Consider the following 12500-nt stretch of genomic DNA (forward strand, 5'->3'; position numbering starts at 1 on the left):
GAAATTTCTTCGTACGGGAATTTTATGAAGCGAAGGCGGCTGCAGACCATTTTCTTTGTTTAGTTCATGTTCGTAGGCGCAAATTACAAACCTAACACTTGGAGCAACATTTCCACTACTCTAGAGGGGCATGAACTGTAGACAGTGCACGCTTTCTCATTTATCCAATCGCTCGCAAACACATTGCATTGCTAGTCTACAGTGGCAATACAAAGTGACGTTTCACCATGCACGTCGAAGTTCATTACCAGTACCGCGCCAGCATCGACCGGCCGGCGAAGCGACGAGCTCAGCAGCGCATGCGCAAGGCCCGACACCACCCCAACCGAGCTTCCCTGCTTATCGGAGAGAACAAGTGCGCGTGAACACGGGCGCGTCTGAGTATCTGGATTTAAAAAAAAAAAAAGAAAACAAAGAAAGCGTTTCCGAGATATTGACAAAGACAAGTGGTCGCGGTCGCTCTGAATCTTATCGTATTATAGAAAACGTGGGAAGGCGGCGCTTCCTCGAGGGTCAGAAAGTACAATCGTCGAACTAGGTGGCAAGTGGAGTACATCCTTTTTCTTGGAACGGTTTGCAATTGACTGCTTGAATGTGCCGACCACGCGTCGCGGGTCGCGTATAGAGCCAACCGTTGGCAAGCACGCGTCTAGCGTAGCAGCAGAACCGATCGCGGTTGCGATAACCCATCGTTGGCAGCGAAAAAGAAAAACACCCACACGCAGTTTGTAGCAATAACCGTACAAATCAATGTGGTTTTAAATATAGCTTCACTGGTCACCCAAGAAGGGCACCGAAACTTTCTCATGACGCACACCGCTGTAGTCCACAAAGAACAAAGCGCACAAAATAGATATGATACAGCCGCACCGCATTATTTCGTGTTTTCAGCATTTCATTACTTTCGTGTGCATGCGCGCTAGGGCCACGCAGGCCAGGAGTAAAAGGCACGAAAAGAAAAAAAAAAAAAAAAATGATACGCAATCCTAAGCTTTGACTTGACTGCTGTGGCACTCGCATTTGTGTTCTTTACCTTAGGCGAACGCAATGCGCAAACTGAACTGGAATTTCCAATAATGGAAATTCCTGTTTGGCTCATATTTGCGTTTTTCGCCCGAGCAAGCGCTTCACTGCACTACGCTTTGCCCCTTCAACGTGGCTACACTGCCCGGCAGGCGTGTTCTGCGTAGGGCCGAACCTGCAGGCAAAAAGCATGGGCGCCGCCATCTTGTTGAGAGCGGCGCCAGGGACACAATCGCGCCTAGCTCATTGAGTTTTCCCCCAAAACTGAAAAAAATTTGACTTCATTAAACGAGAAAGATGCCACGAGTGCCCCAACAAAAAGCTTTGAGGATTACCGAAGGGTAACTGAGGGCGACGCAACGGGCTCTGGAAAGAAGGATGATGGGTGTGGCGTCACGGGGGGATCGGAATAGAGCAGATTGGGGTGTGCGAGAAGAAACGCTCGTTAATGACACCAAAGTTTAAACCAGGAAAAACAAATGGGCATGCGCAGGGCATGCAATCTGGGGGGAAGATAACCGGTGGCCATTAAGGGTTACAGACTGAATTCCAAGAGGAGGGAAGCGTAGCAGGGGGTGGCAGAAAGTTAGGAGGGCAGATTAGATTAGGGACTACATGGCGACAATCGGCACCTGACCGGGGTACTTGGAGGATCATGGCAGATGCCTTTGCCCTGCAGTGGGCGTAGCCAGGATGATGATGATGATGATGTTCATGATGAAAAGGTAGCAACAGGTCTTCGTAACATACAGGTTAGAAAGATGAGGCACCTTTTAACCCTTGAATATATTTCGCCACATTTGGGCATACGACAAGTTTGTTTTCGAGGCGCTCGGTCCCACTGCTGCGAAAATGTGTACACAAAGGCTGCACAGTAGTTGCCAGAAATCGGGCACTCTATTTTTCTTTCATAGGGAATCTTTCTTCCACTTGGGCAGCGGATTTCGGCGGCAGGGCGAGCTTGCGTGGCCGCGGTGGTTTACGGATCCAAGCGATAGTGAACTCCAAAATCCAGTGTTGGCTTTGAGTGGGATTCATATTGATTGCGAACCCCACGGCTAATCCTACCCCCCATCCCCCCAAGTGGCTCTTTACAGGAGACAATCATTCAGAGACATCGGACAAATAGGAATTCTGGTTCTTTCTTTTGCTTTCATTAATTTTTCTCGAAGCCCATAACTAGAAATTTGCTGGAGCGGCTGTCCCATTTGCGACGCAACAAGTGCGACGCTACACACAGATGGAGTGGCAGTTTAATTACTCTCGTGGTCCGCGAACCGGCATCGTTGCGTGTAGTATAGGAATGGTGCGTGTCAAGTCACTGCTCGCGTTGAGCTTGTGCTCTTCATTTTGATTGAATGAAGTCTCACCTAAGTGAGCGGGGCCGATCCCGGAGGTAGTGCAATACCGGGCCGACCTGCGGCGGAGGTGAAGCAGGCTTCAAGCACTCCGCCAACTTCCAAAAATAGGTTTAATATCGTGGGTCCATATAGAACCCGTATCAGATATTAAGCTGATAAGAACAGATACTACACTTTGATCTTAGCCAAAAGGCCGAGAAGCGATGTCCTTCACTTCACTTCATTGTACTACTGCCTTGTGGGCGCCCTGCCGACATGGGTAACCTCAGCAACAGCGTGGGCAATATTATAAAATTCAGCCTGTGTACAGACTCAACGCTCCCTATCTCACGGATGAACTCGCAACGCCTCAGTCTTTCGCTGTTAACGAAACGCTGTCGCGTAGAAACGAGACCCGAGTGCAAGCTTGCTTGTAACGCGAAACCAACCAAGGCAACCTCGTAGAAAACGGAACAGGCGAGCGGAAAAAAACGCGCCAGGGGAATGCTTACTTCCGTCTGAATGCGACCGCTCAAGGTGACCTTCCTTGAGGGCTTCGTTTCAAGCCCGTGTGCAATTGTAATATACTACGCGCATTTCCTTCATTTCTTTTTATTTACCGCAAGGCCCACTGAAAATTTTGATACGGCACAGGCCGGGACGGATCGCAACGTGTCGAATCGACCGGTAGAATTAGGTAGCATGCCCCATGTACGAAGACGAGCAACATAGAAGTGAATGACAAAATAAATATAGAAAACGCTGCACACTCCTTCCCACCGGAAACATAGAGGGGAGAAAGATCGCCATCTGAAACACAGGCATTGTAAAAAAAAAAAAAAAAGTGCTACCTCATCATCTTTACCATTACCGTGTGTGTGTATGTATATATGCATGTGTGTGTGTGTGTGTGTGTGTGTGTGTTTGTGTATTTATATATATATATATATATATATACGCACACATGCTAGCATAGCTTAAACGCAGCTGGAAAGCTCAGCCTTGCACAAGAACCACCCCCTGTCGCAAACCCCTTTGAAACATTCAAATGGGAAACACGAGTACAGCGAGGTCGTTCGAACCTGGCGCCAAAACGCATTAGCGCCATCTGTGTACGGAACTAGGAAAACCTGCGGACTTTGCAATACAGAAAGAAAGGTAGATGGCGCGAGCTAACGCTCCATTGCATACTAAGAACGAGAGTTAGTGAATAATGGCAGAAACGTCTTGGGAAGAGAAAAAAAAAAAAAAAAAAACGCGCAACAGTTGTTGGCTTGTGCAAGCACTCTATGTTACAGCGATTAAAGAGCATAGCATCTTCTACAACAGCAGCTACAAAAAGAAGAAGAACGTGAGAGAGGGAGAGACACAGGCGTGTTTCTTTGGAATGCAGAGCATGCAGCACATACTATAAAGTGCCAAAGAGACGGGGAAAGCAGATGGCGCGAAGGTGTATGTCCTCAAAGCTTGAAAGCAATTTCTAAATTACAACATGTACCGAAGTCCACCTACTCTCATCAGGTTGCTCCCGCCTCCAGTTGCGTTTAAAGTGAAATTACAGTCGCCTCAAAGGCAGACAGAGAGAGAGTGAAAATAGGTACACTTGCTTCGCGCAGCTGCAGCCGTTCAAATTTTACAGCAAGAGCACTCCCGAAAGCACAAAGTCCGCTGCCGCCTGGGCGCAATGCGCTCGCTTCAGTAAATTGCCGTGCTGGCCTCGGCAACCAAGAGGTGTAGTGCGGCAGACAGCTGCATTGTAGCACACCGGAAACCGTGCAGACGTAAGCGATCGCCTCGACATCGCTGCGAGCGCTCGAAGAGACAAAGTCCGAAACCACGTGTGCCGGGGCGGTGCGAGCGCGACGCCTTTGACGCAACTTTTGCGTACAAGCCGCCGCACCGCCACGACGGAATCGCTGGCATCCCGCACGCAGCTGCATTGTGTCACGCCGGCAATCGTTGAAACACCACGCAGTCGTCGGCGTCGGCCCCGACATGGTTGCGAGCGCTGGAAGAGACAAAGTCCGAAACCGCGTGTGCCGGGGCGGCGCGAGCGCGACGCCTTTGACGCAACTTTTGCGTACAAGCCGCCGCACGGCCACGACGGAGCCGGTGTCACCCTGCAGAGGGCTGCACTATAGCACGCCGGGAACCGGCAAAGAACCGCGCAGACGTCGTCGTTGGCCGCGGCGTTGCCGCGAGCACGCGAAGAGACAAAGTCCGAAACGACGTCAGCCGGGGCGTCGAGCACGCCGCCCGCACTGTTCGCACGCGTGCTCGGAAATGGCGAAGGGGCCGCGCTAGCGTGCCTTGAATCGGTGAGCGGCGGTACCGCGGCGATCGCCAGAGCTCGAATCCGCCCTGCAAAAGCCAAATATTGGCGCTCGGCTCGGCGCAGTACGCCGCCGCGTCGCACGAGTACGGCCCCATGGAGGTCTGGGCACTTATCGCTGCTACTGTAAGGGGCCGTACGGCCCCGGCCGACATTGTACCGTAGTGCGATTTTCGGCTTGCGCGTGCTCGTGGCGTAGTCCGCGCACCGTTCCGACGTCGACAATCGTGCCCACGACTACGCGAGCGCTGGAAGAGACAAAGTCCGAAACCGCGTGTGCCGGGGCGGCGCGAGCGCGACGCCTTTGACGCAACTTTTGCGTACAAGCCGCCGCACGGACACGACGGAATCGCTGGCATCCCGCACGCAGCTGCATTGTGTCACGCCGGCAATCGTTGAAACACCACGCAGTCGTCGGCGTCGGCCCCGACATGGTTGCGAGCGCTGGAAGAGACAAAGTCCGAAACCGCGTGTGCCGGGGCGGCGCGAGCGCGACGCCTTTGACGCAACTTTTGCGTACAAGCCGCCGCACGGCCACGACGGAGCCGGTGTCACCCTGCAGAGGGCTGCACTATAGCACGCCGGGAACCGGCAAAGAACCGCGCAGACGTCGTCGTTGGCCGCGGCGTTGCCGCGAGCACGCGAAGAGACAAAGTCCGAAACGACGTCAGCCGGGGCGTCGAGCACGCCGCCCGCACTGTTCGCACGCGTGCTCGGAAATGGCGAAGGGGCCGCGCTAGCGTGCCTTGAATCGGTGAGCGGCGGTACCGCGGCGATCGCCAGAGCTCGAATCCGCCCTGCAAAAGCCAAATATTGGCGCTCGGCTCGGCGCAGTACGCGGCCGCGTCGCACGAGTACGGCCCCATGGAGGTCTGGGCACTTATCGCTGCTACTGTAAGGGGCCGTACGGCCCCGGCCGACATTGTACCGTAGTGCGATTTTCGGCTTGCGCGTGCTCGTGGCGTAGTCCGCGCACCGTTCCGACGTCGACAATCGTGCCCACGACTACGCGAGCGCTGGAAGAGACAAAGTCCGAAACCGCGTGTGCCGGGGCGGCGCGAGCGCGACGCCTTTGACGCAACTTTTGCGTACAAGCCGCCGCACGGCCACGACGGAGCCGGTGTCACCCTGCAGAGGGCTGCACTATAGCACGCCGGGAACCGGCAAAGAACCGCGCAGCACGTCGTCGTTGGCCGCGGCGTTGCCGCGAGCACGCGAAGAGACAAAGTCCGAAACGACGTCAGCCGGGGCGTCGAGCACGCCGCCCGCACTGTTCGCACGCGTGCTCGGAAATGGCGAAGGGGCCGCGCTAGCGTGCCTTGAATCGGTGAGCGGCGGTACCGCGGCAATCGCCAGAGCTCGAATCCGCCCTGCAAAAGCCAAATATTGGCGCTCGGCTCGGCGCAGTACGCCGCCGCGTCGCACGAGTACGGCCCCATGGAGGTCTGGGCACTTATCGCTGCTACTGTAAGGGGCCGTAGGGCCCCGGCCGACATTGTACCGTAGTGCGATTTTCGTCTTGCGCGTGCTCGTGGCGGTGTCCGCGCACCGTTCCGAAGTCGACAATCGTGCCCACGACTACGCGAGCGCTGGAAGAGACAAAGTCCGAAACCGCGTGTGCCGGGGCGGCGCGAGCGCGACGCCTTTGACGCAACTTTTGCGTACAAGCCGCCGCACGGCCACGACGGAGCCGGTGTCACCCTGCAGAGGGCTGCACTATAGCACGCCGGGAACCGGCAAAGAACCGCGCAGACGTCGTCGTTGGCCGCGGCGTTGCCGCGAGCACGCGAAGAGACAAAGTCCGAAACGACGTCAGCCGGGGCGTCGAGCACGCCGCCCGCACTGTTCGCACTCGTGCTCGGAAATGGCGAAGGGGCCGTGCTAGCGTGCCTCGAATCGATCGGCCGGGGGCCCCGTAGGGCGACAGAAAGGCAATTGTGCAGGAAACCGTACTGGCCATTAGCGAGAAATTGCCGTTCGCGCATTCGGTAGACGCGCTGCGCTTTCACGACTTCGGCATTGTGCTGCCGACGTAAGCTTTCAATCTTGCTCGCGGCGTTACGAGGCGGCACGATTTTCGCCAAACGCTCGTCGAAAGTGGCACGAGTACGGCCCCATGGAGGTCTGGGTACTTATCGCTGCTATTATATGGGGGTCCCAGAGAGCAGTCGCCCCCAAAGCGACCTGGGTGTTTGATATGCGGCGGGCTTCGTGCCCGTCAAGCGTGTCCCCGGTATCGCTCCCGTGGATCCCACAGCTGACGTCTGCAGCCTCATCCGCTTGATGCGTTAGGGGCTGGTTGTCGGACGACGCTTTTTCCACGATATCGAAGTGTGTTCCGCATCGTCCTCGGACGAATCAAATACGAAAGCGCCGAAGGCGCGGGCGTGACCCGTCGCCTAGCGGCTTTGCCGTCTCGGCTACGTTGCAAGTGTCGGTCGGTCCACCAGTGCTGCGGGCTCGAGAGAAACCGCAAGCCGCGATCGAGTCGACACAACCGGTCTATCGAGAATGTTGCGTGCTTCTTGCCGCGTGGCGATACCCGGCCCTGCGGGGAGGGCGCCGTAGCGAGCTCGAACGCCGTCGTCTCGGACTGTGCAAAGTGCTACCCTTTGCGAGAACGAAGCGTGTTGGGGCGCCTGAAGGTGGCCTCGGCATCGCAAAAACGGCGTCCGGCCTGCTTGAAAGGCTGGACGCGCAGTTGAACGATTACCTGGTTGATCCTGCCAGTAATCATATGCTTGTCTCAAAGATTAAGCCATGCATGTCTAAGTACATGCCGAAATAAGGCGAAACCGCGAATGGCTCATTAAATCAGTTATGGTTCCTTAGATCGTTTCTTCCTACTTGGATAACTGTGGCAATTCTAGAGCTAATACATGCAGTGAGCCTGAAGCCCTTTGGGCGACGGGTGCTTTTATTAGACCAAGATCGATCGGGTTTCGGCCCGTATTGTGTGGTGACTCTGGATAACTTTGTGCTGATCGCATGGCCACGAGCCGGCGACGTTTCTTTCAAGTGTCTGCCTTATCAACTTTCGATGGTAGGTTACTTGCTTACCATGGTTGTTACGGGTAACGGAGAATCAGGGTTCGATTCCGGAGAGGGAGCCTGAGAAACGGCTACCACATCCAAGGAAGGCAGCAGGCGCGCAAATTACCCACTCCCGGCACGGGGAGGTAGTGACGAAAAATAACAATACGGGACTCTTTTGAGGCCCCGTAATTGAAATGAGTACACTCTAAATCCTTTAACGAGGATCAATTGGAGGGCAAGTCTGGTGCCAGCAGCCGCGGTAATTCCAGCTCCAATAGCGTATACTAAAGCTGCTGCGGTTAAAAAGCTCGTAGTTGGATCTCAGTTCCAGACGAGTAGTGCATCTACCCGATGCGACGGCTCGGACTGAACATCATGCCGGTCCTTTCTTGGTGCACTTCATTGTGTGCCTCGAGAAGGCCGGTGCTTTTACTTTGAAAAAATTAGAGTGCTCAACGCAGGCGAGTCGCCTGAATAAACTTGCATGGAATAATAGAACAAGACCTCGTTTCTGTTCTGTTGGTTTTTGGAATACGAGGTAATGATTAAGAGGGACAGACGGGGGCATTCGTATTGCGGCGCTAGAGGTGAAATTCTTGGACCGTCGCAAGACGAACTACTGCGAAAGCATTTGCCAAGAATGTTTTCTTTGATCAAGAACGAAAGTCAGAGGTTCGAAGGCGATCAGATACCGCCCTAGTTCTGACCATAAACGATGCCAACCAGCGATCCGCCTGAGTTACTCAAATGACTCGGCGGGCAGCTTCCGGGAAACCAAAGTGTTTGGGTTCCGGGGGAAGTATGGTTGCAAAGCTGAAACTTAAAGGAATTGACGGAAGGGCACCACCAGGAGTGGAGCCTGCGGCTTAATTTGACTCAACACGGGAAAACTTACCCGGCCCGGACACTGGGAGGATTGACAGATTGAGAGCTCTTTCTTGATTCGGTGGATGGTGGTGCATGGCCGTTCTTAGTTGGTGGAGCGATTTGTCTGGTTAATTCCGATAACGAACGAGACTCTAGCCTATTAAATAGGTGCGGGGTTCCCAGCACCTTACAACCTTCTTAGAGGGACAAGCGGCTCCTAGCCGCACGAAACAGAGCAATAACAGGTCTGTGATGCCCTTAGATGTCCGGGGCCGCACGCGCGCTACACTGAAGGAAGCAGCGTGTCTTTATCCCTGTCTGAAAGGACTGGGTAACCCGTGGAACTTCTTTCGTGATTGGGATAGGGGCTTGCAATTGTTCCCCTTGAACGAGGAATTCCCAGTAAGCGCGAGTCATAAGCTCGCGTTGATTACGTCCCTGCCCTTTGTACACACCGCCCGTCGCTACTACCGATTGAATGATTTAGTGAGGTCTTCGGACCGATGTCCGGCGCGGCCTTTCGGTTGCGCCGGTCTGTTGGAAAGATGACCAAACTTGATCATTTAGAGGAAGTAAAAGTCGTAACAAGGTTTCCGTAGGTGAACCTGCGGAAGGATCATTACCGGATTGTGAAGGGTGGCGAGCGCCATTGTTTCTACCCCGTGTGGGTGAAGCAGCTCGCTGCGCCCGACGCTTTCCGCCGCTGGCCCCGCTTGGACGCGGGGACGGCTATACCCGAACATGCCGGGGACTGCCTGAATTTTGAGGGGCGCCCCGTGCCAAATTTGTTGCGCCCAGTGGACGCCGGCTGCAACCTTGGACGGTTGGCTTGGCCGCGCCCGCGGGTAGAAACGGCGTAACGCACACTGGGTGGGCTTTCTGTCCGCTTTGGCGCTCTTGCGCGGAATGGGAGTAAGACGACCCGACCTGCTGCTTTGCCCAGTACGAGGGGAACGGCGAAGCGTGCGGTCGGTCAAGGAACTGACGGTCGAGAGCTAATGCCGCTGCCGCTTAGTACACACACGGAACCGTGGTGCGAGCGCTCTCCCGTCCTCCGCGGCAAACGCTGCCGAGTCTGAAAAGGCTGGCGGCTGCCGGTCGCTTCCTGCGGCGAGTATGGAGTAACGACCCGACTTTGTTGCCACCCAAGTACTAAAGGAACGGTGTGGCGCTCGGTCGGTCATGGAACTGTCGGTATGAGGGTGCGGCTGCCAAGTACGGAAGGAACCGTGGCCTAAAGTGCTCTCCCGTCCTCCGCGGCAAATGCCACCGAGTCCGAAAGGGCCGGAGGCTGCCGGTCGGCTCCTGCTCGTGACGCGCGAGGTGTCGAGATCGCGGTTTAATGCGACGACGTCTGCAGGCTATTCGCCCGCCGCCGAGGGAAAGGCGGCGTTGCTGCGAAGTACCGAAGGAAACGCGGCTTTGCTACGTCGGAAGCGTTCTGCGGTTAGCGGACTTGTGCGCTTTGGGAAGGCGCCGCACGTCGAAAGAGGAAGTACGGACAGACGAGGGACTGTAGTCCCGGTTTCGAACGCACTTGCGGCCAGGCCCTTGCTGGCTTCGTCTTCCGCCTCAAGTAGACTTGTTGTGGCGCCGGCGCAGGGAGCCGTCCCTGGCACTGGCCGAGTGGTTTTGGAGAGCTGCGCGAGTACGCGCGCCGGGCTCTTGTCTTTCGTCTCAAGTAGGCTGTTGGATCAACAGCGGTTATGCTGCGGCGATCTGCCGATGCGAAAGTGTGTGTGTGTTTGAGGCCCTTCTATGAACCTACTGCTGACTGAAGCGAAGCACGTCGATGGGGGTGAAGCCCTGCCCGTGGCCGTGTAGCCGTTAAAGACTCCACAGCGGCTTAGCCCTAATCATGGCTCTGTCGCTCTTTGCAATTTTTAGTGGAGCGATGTGAACGTGCACACGAGACACACGGGTCCGGTGGATGGTTGGCAGGTAAAACCGGCTTCGAGTGCGCGCAAACGGCATAAGGTGCCTCGAGGGCAAGCGAGGAAGGCGTGGGCGCAAAACACACGCGCGAGTAGCAGGAGTGGAGTGCCATTAGGCTTTCAGCTGCTGAGACGCGGCCGCCGAAAGAGCGAGACTGGAGGAGCGCACGCCGAAAGGCGCTCTTCGAAACCACACACAGGGAGACGCCACGTGCCTAAAACCCTGGTTGTACTGTACTGAATTGAACAAACTATTTTTCACGACTCTAAGCGGTGGATCACTCGGTTCTCGGGTCGATGAAGAACGCAGCCAGCTGCGAGACTTGGTGTGAATTGCAGGACACACTGAGCACTGATTCTTTGAACGCACATTGCGGCCTTGGGTCTTCCCTTGGCTTCGTCTGTCTGAGGGTCGGATCACATATCAAGAGAGACTTCGGCGCACAGGGAACGTGCGTCCGTCGACTCGTTTTGACCGCGTCGGCATCATGGACAGTACGTTGAGCGCTAAAGCCACGCGCCAGCGGCCTCACGAGAGGGAGACGGTGGCAAACCGTTGTGCCAATTCTTCGAAAAGACGGAAACGAGGCAATACTACTGCAGCGTGACGAGTGCGCGCCTCTAGTAAGACCGCCGCAGGATGGAGTCGGATACCTGCAGGGAAAGAGCGGTCCAAGCACGAGGCGCGAACGTCTGTTGCCATGTAGCGCGCACGTTTGCGAGAGAGTCGGAAGCGCACGCTTGCGTGCACGGAAAACGTGGGAATGAAACGCCGGCCGATTCCCGCGCCGTGCGCAAAGCCAGCGCGATCGCAATTTGCGCTGTTTGCCTTCGAAGTACGTCGAGCTCCAGAGCTGGTCGCTCGTTCACGTCACCGCAGCTGTGTGGGCGCCCTTCCGGGCTTCGTCGCAGGAATGGGAATCGGCAGATTCTTGCGAGGAGCGGGGAGGAGAAGGGTGGCCCCCGAAAGCGGTTCGACGCGACAGCGCCGTCTGCGAGCGAGAAGAGTCACGGCACGGCGGAGAATTGCCGCGAAACGGAAAATGTCTCCTTCGAGAGCGTGGGTGCCCCGTTGGCGGAGCTGAAGCGTTCCGTCGTAGTCCGCCGTCGGTCCAAGTGCTTCGCAGTCTCTGTCCCCTAAAGACTGGGCCACTCCAGTTGGGGCAGGGGCGACGCTACACGAGACGATGCCTCCCGCCAGGTTTTAGTCGCCCCTGCGGTGCCCGCTGAAGCGGCGCGCTGCTAAGGCGATCTTTGCCTCGGTGGTGTTTGGGCTTCAGACACGGTCGCTTACCACGCAACTGCTCGTGCGCCGCACGCGCGCAGGCGGTTCACCGCCTGCCAGCCTCGTCTATAAGTAGCTCCGTGTTGGGCGAAGGACGTGGTAGGGCGTCGCACTCGGTTGGCGCTGGGTTTTCGAACGTGTCGAGTCCTTTTCGGCATACCGCTCGTATGACGCACGCGCGCAGGCGTTGTGCCGCCTGCCAGCCTCGTCCGTAAGGACGTGGCAGGGCGTCGTACTCGGTCGTGCTGGAATGGGCGAAAGCGATGTATCCGTTGTCGACCTCAGATCAGGCGAGACAACCCGCTGAATTTAAGCATATCACTAAGCGGAGGAAAAGAAACCAACAGGGATTCCCCGAGTAGCTGCGAGCGAAACGGGACCGAGCCCAGCACCGAATCCCCCGTCCTTGCAGGCGGTCGGGAAATGTGGTGTATGGGAGGCGACGTTCTCGGGTGTTTGCGACGGTGCAAGTCCCCCTGACAGGGGCTTGTCCCAGAGTGGGTGCCAGGCCCGTCTCCGCCGTTGCGCGCCCGGGATGAAGCCTCCCGTGAGTCGGGTTGCTTGAGAGTGCAGCCCTAAGTGGGTGGTAAACTCCATCTAAGGCTAAATACGACCGAGAGACCGATAGTTCACAAGTACCGTGAGGGAAAGTTGAAAAGAACTTTGAAGAGAGAGTTCAAGAG

General features: G+C 56.1%; 4 non-coding genes across 4 annotated transcripts in view; 3 read left to right on the plus strand and 1 right to left on the minus strand.

The window, feature by feature from the left end:
- Positions 1–2397: 2397 nt before the first annotated feature.
- LOC140214809 (U2 spliceosomal RNA) lies at positions 2398–2589 on the minus strand. The gene has a single exon (XR_011891736.1). It is a non-coding gene; the product is annotated as a U2 spliceosomal RNA (small nuclear RNA).
- Positions 2590–7405: 4816 nt separating this feature from the next.
- On the plus strand, positions 7406–9220 carry LOC140214811 (small subunit ribosomal RNA). The gene has a single exon (XR_011891738.1). It is a non-coding gene; the product is annotated as a small subunit ribosomal RNA (ribosomal RNA).
- A 1574-nt stretch (positions 9221–10794) lies between these two features.
- Positions 10795–10947, plus strand: LOC140214803 (5.8S ribosomal RNA). The gene has a single exon (XR_011891732.1). It is a non-coding gene; the product is annotated as a 5.8S ribosomal RNA (ribosomal RNA).
- A 1146-nt stretch (positions 10948–12093) lies between these two features.
- Positions 12094–12500, plus strand: part of LOC140214805 (large subunit ribosomal RNA) — a 3963-nt gene continuing 3556 nt past the window's right edge. Inside the window, exon 1 of the ribosomal RNA XR_011891734.1 lies at positions 12094–12500. This exon is cut by the window's right edge and continues 3556 nt beyond it. This is a non-coding gene — a ribosomal RNA (large subunit ribosomal RNA).

Source organism: Dermacentor andersoni, unplaced genomic scaffold (genome assembly GCF_023375885.2).
Source record: "Dermacentor andersoni unplaced genomic scaffold, qqDerAnde1_hic_scaffold ctg00000650.1, whole genome shotgun sequence".
Taxonomy (NCBI): domain Eukaryota; kingdom Metazoa; phylum Arthropoda; class Arachnida; order Ixodida; family Ixodidae; genus Dermacentor; species Dermacentor andersoni.